The sequence below is a fragment of the Chenopodium album genome, chromosome 23 (genome assembly GCF_948465745.1).
Source record: "Chenopodium album chromosome 23, dcCheAlbu1.1, whole genome shotgun sequence".
NCBI classification, from domain to species: Eukaryota; Viridiplantae; Streptophyta; class Magnoliopsida; order Caryophyllales; family Amaranthaceae; genus Chenopodium; species Chenopodium album.
In genome coordinates this window covers 12,858,645-12,868,502 of record NC_137856.1, presented here as the reverse complement: position 1 = coordinate 12,868,502, position 9,858 = coordinate 12,858,645, and positions in this window count along the sequence as shown.

Here is a 9,858-nt window from a genome sequence, read left to right as displayed (position 1 = left end):
GGATATGCATGAATGATGCATGATCGAACTATAGACCTACTTTAAAGTTCAAGTATAGAACTTCCGGATATATTAGTGGATTCCTTTGACATGAGTGGAACATTGATTTCATTCAATGGATGTTATAGCTGTGGTACACTCAGACGTCTGCCCGTAACTAGAGTTTATAAAGGGTGTTTCCCGGTTATTTCAGAAATTGAGTGGGAGCCTTGGTTGCCACAAGATTGAATTGAGTCTACCTATTTAATTAGGAATGTGTCTTGGCCTCTTGAAGAGGGAGAATTCAGAAAAATGCATGGCCGTGCTCAAATAGATTACATAGTAATCATTTGTTTTGTAATTCTCACTCAGTTTTTAAGAAAAGATTTGTAGACTAATATGATCACGACATGAGATGCAATCATATTATCAAATCGACACACATTGACTTAATGAATTTGAAAATTGCGCACTTGTCTCAGACAAGTGGGAGATTGAAGGAGTTATGTCTTCGATAAGTGCAATTACTAGATATATCAAGGATCACTATTATGGAGATAATAAGTTCATTCTATAGGGTCGTCAATGTTTGGTGCTAGATATGACAATTGATCTTTGGGCTAGCTTAATATCCCAAAGCCTTATAGAATGGATCCTACAAGGTCACACATAAGAGTATTGAGTTAAACAAGTTAGAGGCCCATTATTGGGCCTCATGAGTTCATGACATACCACATTGATATTTGGGCTTGGGGAATTAGAAGAGTCTAATGGGTTTTGGACATGACATGGTTTTATTTCTAGATATGATCTATAAATATAAACCATGCCCAGGGTTGCATGACAGAACAATTGACATACAGTAAATTGTCACACAAGCAACCAAGCATCCCAAAACCCTAATTCTCTCTCTCTATTCGGCCCTCACTCTCTCTCCTCCCTGTCCGTACGGCTCTCCCTTGTGGGCGGCGCGTGTGGTGGCGCGTGGGTGGTGGTGTGGTGTGTTCGTGACTCGGATCTCCGTTGAAGGTTGATTGAAGCGTTCAGTCACAACTAACTAGCATTAGTGGAGGTTTAATCCGTGCTCGTGGACTAAGTAGAGGAATCACACGTGGGGTTCTTGTTCTCCTTATTGTTCTTGCTCGATCACTTGTGGAATCACGCTTCAAAGGTATTATTCTTACTCTTTATGTGTTATGCATGAGATCCTTGGTTAGGTGCTATATGAATATGATTCATGATTATTTCCGCTGCGTAGTACCTATAATCCCCTACAATAATGTCACTTGAAACCATATATGATCGTTATTTGTTGTCATAAGTGTTCGTGGTAGGCTTGAGTTAATGAAATCGGTGCAAGTTGTAAACCGGTAAATTGGTCGTTTAAAGGATAATTGGATGGGTCCACCCATCAAAATGGACTCCCGGAGGGTATTAGCTAGGTATCATTGTAAACATTTCAGCAATTTTTATTTCCGAGCGATATAAACTCAAAAAATTCAAAAATTAAATCCACGCATTTTGCGAAATTTTGGAGGTTTTGGGATCCGGTGTTGAAAAGTCTTTAAATTCTATGGGATACATTTCGCGATCATATAATCCCGTTTGGAACCATTTATAATAATCATTATATGTTGTCATAAATGTTCGTGGTAGGTTTAAGTTAATGAAATCAGTGCAAGTTGTAAACCGGTAAATTGACCGTTTAAAAGCAAATTGGATAGTTCAACCCACCAATTGGACTCCCGGAGGGTATTAGGGACCATAGTAAAAATTTTGGATATTTTTATTTCCGGGAAAAATAAGTCTAAAAATTCCAAATTGAAGGCTAATATCCATGCTTTTTGAGAAATTTTGAAGGTTTCGAAAAGTGTTAAAGTTCTAGGGTATAAACCTCGAGGTCATATAATTCCGTTTGGAACCATATATGATCATTATATGTTGTCGTAAATGTTAGTTTGTGCTAGGCTTTAATTAATGAAATCAGTGCAAGTTGTAAATTGAAAATTGGCCGTTTAAAGGCAAATTGGATGGTTACACCCACCTAATTGGACTCCCGGGGGGTATTAGGGACCATAGTAAACATTTCGGCAATTTTTATTTTCGGTCGAAAAAAAGTAAAAAAAAAATCCAAATTTGAAGTCTAATATCCACGCTTTTTAAGATATTTTGGAGGTTTCGGAGCTCGGTGTTGAAAACTCTTGAAATTTAGGGAATACATCTCGGGGTAATATAATGTCACTTGAAACCATATATGATCGTTATTTGTTGTCAAAAGTGTTCATGGTAGGCTTGAGTTAATGAAATCGGTGCAAGTTGTAAACCGGTAAATTGGTTGTTTAAAGGATAATTGGATGGTTCCACCCATCAAAATGGACTCCCGGAGGATATTAGCTAGGTATCATTATAAACATTTCAGCAATTTTTATTTTCGAGCGATATAAACTCAAAAAATTCAAAAATTGAATCCACGCATTTTAATTTGCGAAATTTTAGAGGTTTCGGGACCTGGTGTCGAAAAGTCTTCAAATTCTATGGGATACATTTCGTGGTCATATAATGCTGTTTGGAACCAATTATAATCATTATATGTTGTCATAAATGTTTATGGTAGGTTTGAGTCAATGAAATTAGTGCATGTTGTAAATTGGTAAATTGGCCGCTTAAATATAAATTGGATAGTTCAACCCACCCAATCGGACTCCCGATGGATATTAGGGACCGTAGTAAACATTTTGGAAATTTTTAATTACGGGCGAAAATAAGTCTAAAAATTCCAAAATAGAAGGCTAATATCCACGCTTTTTTGAGAAAATTTGTAGATTTTGGGGTCCGGTGTCGAATAGCCTTGAGATTTTAGGAGATACATTTCGGGGTCATATAATGTTGTTTAGAACCATATATGATCATAATATGTTGTCATAAATTTTCGTGGTAGGCTTGAGTTAATGAAATCGGTGCACGTTGTAAATCGGTAAATTGGCCGTTTAAAGGCAAATTGGATGGTTCCACCCACCCAATTGGACTCCCGGAGGGTATTAGGGACAATGGTAAACATTTCGGCAATTTTAGTTTTCGGGCGAATAAAAGTCAAAATTTTCCAAAATTGAAGGCTAATATCCACGTTTTTTTTTAACATTTCGAAGGTTTCGGGGCCTAGTGTCGAAAAGCAATGAGATTTTAGGGAATACATCTCGGGATCATATAATTTCGTTTAGAACCATATATGATCATTATATGTCGTCATAAATGTTCGTGGTAGATAGGCTTGAATTAATGAAATCGGTGCAAGTTGTAAACCGGTAAATTGGTCGTTTAAAGGCTAATTTAATGGTTCCACCCAGCCAATTGGACTCCCGGAGGGTATTAGGGACACCATGGTAAACATTTCGGCAATTTTTATTTCCGGGGGAAAAAAAGGTCAAAAAAATTCAAAATTGAAGACTAAGATCCACGCTTTTTGAAAATTTTTGGAGATTTCTAGGTTCGTTTCGAAAAGACTTGAAAATTTAAGGGATACATTTCGGGTTCATATAATGTCGTTTGAAATTATATATAATCATTATATGTTTTCATAAAAGTTCGTGGTAGGCTTGAGTTAATGAAATCGGTGCAAGTTGTAAATCAGTAAATTGGTCTTTTAAAAGAAAATTAGATGGTTCCACCCTCCCGATTGGACTCCCGGAGGGTATTAGAGACCATGATAAACATTTTGGCAATTTTTATTTCCGGGCAAAATAAATTCAAAAATTAAAAAATTGAACGCTAATATCCACCTTTTTGTGAAATTTTGGAGTTTTCGGGGCCCGATGACTAAAAGTCTCGAAATTATAGGAAATACATCTCGGGGTCATATAATGTCATTTGGAACCATATGTGATCATTATTTTTGTCATAAATGTTGGTGGTAGGCTTAAGTTAATGAAATCGGTGCAAGTTATAAACCGGTAAATTAGTCGTTTAAAGGCTAATTAGATGGTTCTACCCAACCAATTGGACTCCCGGAGAGAATTAATGACTATGGTAAACATTTTGGCAATTTTTATATCTAGGCGAAAAAAAGTCAAAAAAATCCAAAATTGAAGGCTAATTAACAACGTTTTTTGAGAAATTTTTGGAGGTTTTGAGGCCCGGTGTCGAAAAGAAATGAGACTTTAGGGAATACATCTCGGGGTCACATAATGTCGTTTGGAAAAATGTATGATAATTATTTTTTGTCATAAATGTTCGTGGTAGGTCTTAGTTAATGAAATCGGTGTAAGTTGTAAACCAGTAATATAAATTGGCCATTTAAAGGCAAATTGGATGTTTCCGCCCATCCAATTGGACTACCGGAGGGTATTAGGTACCATGGTAAACATTTCGGCAATTTTTATTTTCAGGTGAAAAAAAAAGTCAAAAAATTCCAAAATTGAAGGCTAATATCCACGCTTTTTGAGAAATTTTTGAGGTTTCTGGGCCCGATGTCGAAAACTTTGGGATTTTAGGGGATATATCTCGTGGTCATATAATACTGTTTTAAACCATAAATGACCATTATATGTTGTCATAAATTTTCGTGGTAGGCTTGAGCTAATGTAATACTAATACCCCTAATATTTTAGTACTCTATATTTTTTAAAAAAGAAAAGTTTGATTTAGTTTTTACTTTCTTTCAAAATTACTAGTAAGTTATTTTTCTATTGTAAGTTTCGAGATGAAACTTGTTTTAAGGTAATGGAGGGAGTGTACTATGCAAATATAAGTGAAAGTACGATTTCTTTGAATATTTTAGAAAAGTTGTTTGTTACTTAGCTTGACAATCAAATGAATATAAAAGGTGTTACATGTTGACGTGGGGAAAACTATGTCGTTGAACTAATCCTCCCTACGGTCAAACAAATTTATAATCACTCAACTACCTAAATACAAGTATAGAGGTAAGTCAAGGGTCGAACCACTAGGAACGGTTATGTTCAAGTATTTCTAATTTGCGCCTATGCTAGGTCGAAGTCTAATGTGAAAGGTAACGCTATTCTACTTCCTAAATCAAAAACCAAACAAATGAAATACTAGGGAATAGGGATCAACATTCATTCATGATAACCAAACTAATTAGGGAGTCAAGCAATCCAAGCAATGCAAAGACAAATAGTAGGAGCAATTAGGGGCATTCAACCAATCATCCTCACACTCTCTAACATAGATTTCTCTAGTGCTAAACAATATGAAGAAACATAATCAAATACTCAACTAATTATGATCAAATCGATATCAAGTGGTCATGTCAATCAATTCAATCATGCAATAAATGCTAGCAATCATGGTTAGCTACTCCAATCAAACTTATGCAACATGCAAACCTCTAAGAATCAATTTAATCACAATACAAGAACTACTCAAATTCCCAAATCAATCTCAATCCATCAATCACACATGTTTACCCAAACCCTAGCAAGTAAACTACTCAAGAAACATGATTAAATCTACTATCAACTATAGAGAACAAGAATCAACAAAATATCAAGAACAAATACTCTAATCAAACATCAAATATCAAAATCAAACCAAACAAACATCAAATTAAACAAAGCAATTGAATGAGATAGAGTTTAGAAATGCTCATTGATAATTAGGAAGATCTCCAACACAATTGTCACACTTGCATTTTCAATCTCTCAATCACCATTGAAATTCCTCACTTTCTCTCTCTAAAACTACTCCTAATCTAGAGAGAGAAGCTCTCAACCTAAGAGAGAGAAAACTATTCTAAAACTAAAGAATTACATGAATGAAGAATAAAGGAAACCAAAAACTATATAAACAAAAGGAGAAAAGAAGCTTAAAATCATAAAAGACCCAGAAACCCGCGCCCGCGGAGAAATCGGCCGCGCCCGCGGAGGGGAACGGACACCCCGATAGCCGCGCCCGCGGCCCAAGCCCGCGCCCGCGGGTCCAAGGACCGCGCCCTCGGGGAGCCCTCGGGACAACCGCGGGTGCTTACTGCCCAAATACGGCAGTTTTGGAGCAGCAGCAACCCCGCGCCCGCGGGTACTGTAGCCCGCGCCCGCGGCAGTTTTCCTGGGCCAACTTCAGAAGGCTGTAACTTCCGATCTAAGAATCGTATGAAGGCGTGCGACCTATCATTGGAAAGCTCTTCAAGTCTAGTTTCCAACCCAACTTGAATCACCCTAATCCGATCTGTAGAACTTGAGATATGACTAAAACAATGCACAAAGGTCCTATTTGATACTTTGCAATCCTTCGTTTTCCTTTGTTTCAAACTCAAATTCAATTCCGAAAAGTGCATATTGATCCTAGTGGGTGCTATTTTCAATTCCCATGCATATAGCCCGCGACGTACCTACAAAACAAGACAAAGAAACGGAGAAGCAAGAGAAATAGCCAAGAAATGAATAAAATGATAAGAAAACCATTAAAAGCATGCATTTCTCTAAACTAACACAAAAACACGCGAATCGAGCATTATTCTCTAAAAACACGACATAAACGACTACAAAGGAGCATAGAAATATAAAGAAAACATAGCCTAAAGGTGCCATAAATGGCACGGATCAAATTCCCCCAAGCTAAACTTTTGCTCGTCCTCGAGCAAAACAAAATCCAACCCAAGGGAAAAATGATGACATTATTCAAGCAAAAAAAGAAACAAGAGAACTATAGAAGAAGGGAATATACACTAACTCACTTTCGTAGGAATCACGGTCAATTTTAGCAACTAAAGACAAGCCATTTAAACCCCTAGATCGCCCTAGAGGACGAGTGATGCTCTCGTAAGGGTATCCTAAGAGTTTACCCATAACTCTCATAATAATACAAACAAGGCAAAGCATGAAAAAGAAAACAAAATACAAGAAAAGCAAACAAATGTTCATGAAAGGACTTTTGCAAATGTACAAGCACAAGTGGATGCAAATCTTTCTAAACAAGTAAGGGAGTGCACGCTATAAGATACCTAAGGTTGATTGAAACATAAATATGCTAAGCATAGGAACTAGTTATCACACTCCACTTTCATCCCAAACAGTCTTACCGCGTTCCCCCTACTAATCTCATATCTCCCCTTAGTGAGCATCTCATAGATTCCGCGAAGGAACCGGAAAAAAAAAAAAATCAAATTTTTGGCTACTCGACATCTTGACTTCGCATCCCCTTTCCTTAGGCAATGACCCATGATTCCCTCCCCTGAATAGTGACTCAACTTTCTAGGTCGAAAGGTCTTTCCCGAAGGTTGTAACGTAAGGCATAAAGAGTGAAGGTAGGCTAAAATTTTTAAAATTTGGCGGTTTTCCTAAAAAGTGAAGCAAAAGTGTGATCAATCCTTAACAACACGATCAAGAAATCACCAAACAAATTAAAAGCAACACCCCCAAGCTTATTTGAAGCTATACTCACAAGAAATATATACAAAAAGCGTAAACGCTTCTCCCCCAAGCTTAAATGAAGCATTGTCTTCAATGCTTAGAAGGAGAAAAGAATACATCAAAATATTTTTGAATATTCACTTATTCAATCAATTTTTTTTTTCTTTTTTTTTTTACTTAAACTTGCAATGTCCTCGCCTTTTGCTAAATTCGGACGGCTTTTTCTATAATGCAATTTATTAGTCCATGCCGTTTATGATTAAGGACGGCTTTTACTCAAACACTTGCCATTATTCACAAAGAAAACTTAACACAATCTTGCACTCATAAAAACCAAACATCCAACTTATCCAACACAAACTCCATCATACATGATCAATTTGCTTCACAAAAAAAACAAGAATAGAAAGAAAATGAAACAAAAGGCCAAAGAACTAAAGATGTGGATTGAAAAGAAGGAAATAGGCTCAAATGGTTGCAAGAAGGCAAATGGAAACCCAAAAACAAATATGAATCAAACTAACCTAAAAATGAAAAATACCACCCCGAAAAAGGTGCCTTTGTCCTCCCTAGATAGCTCGGTCTCGGGTTTAAGAATCATACATCAAGCTTTATAGATTAGGCTTGCAAAGTCAAGGACCCCATGCCTATCATGCAAGAATATGATGAAAGCTTGAACAATTATAAATCTCACATGGTTGTAGCAAAAACTCACTAAGGTTGTCAAATCGAAGATAGGGAGCAACTAACAAACATGCCACAAACAAGTAGAATCCGGCTTCATGATCCCCCTAGTTCTAGACAACTACCTTAGCATGCTTTATCCTAGAATCAACCAAACGTAATCTCAAACCGTGCACACCACTACCATTTAGGAAGAAAAGCATTCAATTATACAAGTCCAAATGTTATTATGTCCAAAGCAAGAACAAAACAAAACACATTGCAAAATTGCCTTGATAGAAACAAAAATCTTTTTGGAGTTTTCAAAATATAAGAAACATGGAAAAGCATATACAAAGGTGCATAGCATACATGAATCAACATCCCACCAAACATGATAGAATACCCTCCCCCAAGCTTGAATGAGACATTACACTCAAACATAAATCATATAATGCATGGGAGGGAAAACAAGGAGATCAATCCAACAAACCAACATATGTCCAACAAGTCATCATCCACTAGAGAAAGAGCAAGGAAGGATATTACCGGATATAAGGTGGGTGTAAATACCCGCAAATGACCCAATTTAACCTTTCAAAGCTAATTTCTCAAGAATTGAACCTTGTTTCCATATGCTAGCAAAAATAGGAGTCAACCTTCCTTGATTCTTGATTCAAATCGAAGCACCGAAGTATATCAAGTCATGTACCTAGCAAAAAGGCACACAAAAATTTCCATGAGAGAAAATCTATTCTAAAAAGAAAAGGAAAATCTAATCTAAAACACGGGTTACTTCCCGAGAAAGGCTTGCTTAAGGTCCAAGCTTGACCGCTCTAGTAAAATAATAATTCAACGCACGCAAGAGCTTGTCAAATGCACTACTACACATTTCATAAGAGAGAATGTAGGCAAATGATGGAAGAAAAACGTGCAACAAGATCATTGCACGCAAGTGAGAAGGGAGGTGCCAAAAGAAAGAAGAAGAAGGATCAAAAGGAAAAACAAGAAAATAAGAAGAAGAAGAAGAAGAAGAAGAAGAAGGGGGAATAAAAGAATGGAAAGAAAAAGAAAAAGGCAAATCCTCCTCACTAAAATATTTTTGGGTAGCACCATCACCCTTTTCCTCAACAATAGACGAATGAGGGACATTAAGATCATCATAGACAAGGGAGTCCCCAATAGGCTTATCAACAAAGGAAGGGAGAAAAATAGGGAAATAGGGGATGTGGTCAAACCTTTGAGAAAAAGGGGTATGAGAAATAGGCAAAGGGTTCGCGACTCCCTCAACACAGGGTCTCACATTGCCAATGAGGGCATGAAAATCAATCATAGAGTCCTCAAATGAAGTCCTCTCACAATCGAAATCTCCCTCAAGCTCAAACACTCCAAAGGAATCAACCTCATCCTTCTTTGCACCACAATAAACAACTTTTCCTTCCACAAACTCAAAACCCAAGTCCTCAAAACCGTGCATGAATGGATGCAAATATAACTCAAAATCATCTCTCTCCCATGAAGCATCATCAATGAACTCACTTAGAAGGCTATGGGTTTTCATTTGACTCTCAATAAACACATTGGACATAACCTCAAACAAGTCCAAACACTCATGGATAGCAGAGTCACATTCATACACTTGAGGCTCATCATAATCAACCAAGGAAGAGGAGTTTAGATTCACAAAATCATCATAATCATCATCACTCTCAACTCCCTTTCCTTCACTCCTATGCTCAACAATAGGATCCTCACACACTCTTGGTTGTTCAAAATGATCTTCATCATCCTCAACACACACACTAAATTGGGATTTTTCACAAATAAGCATCAAGGATGACAATTGGCCTTC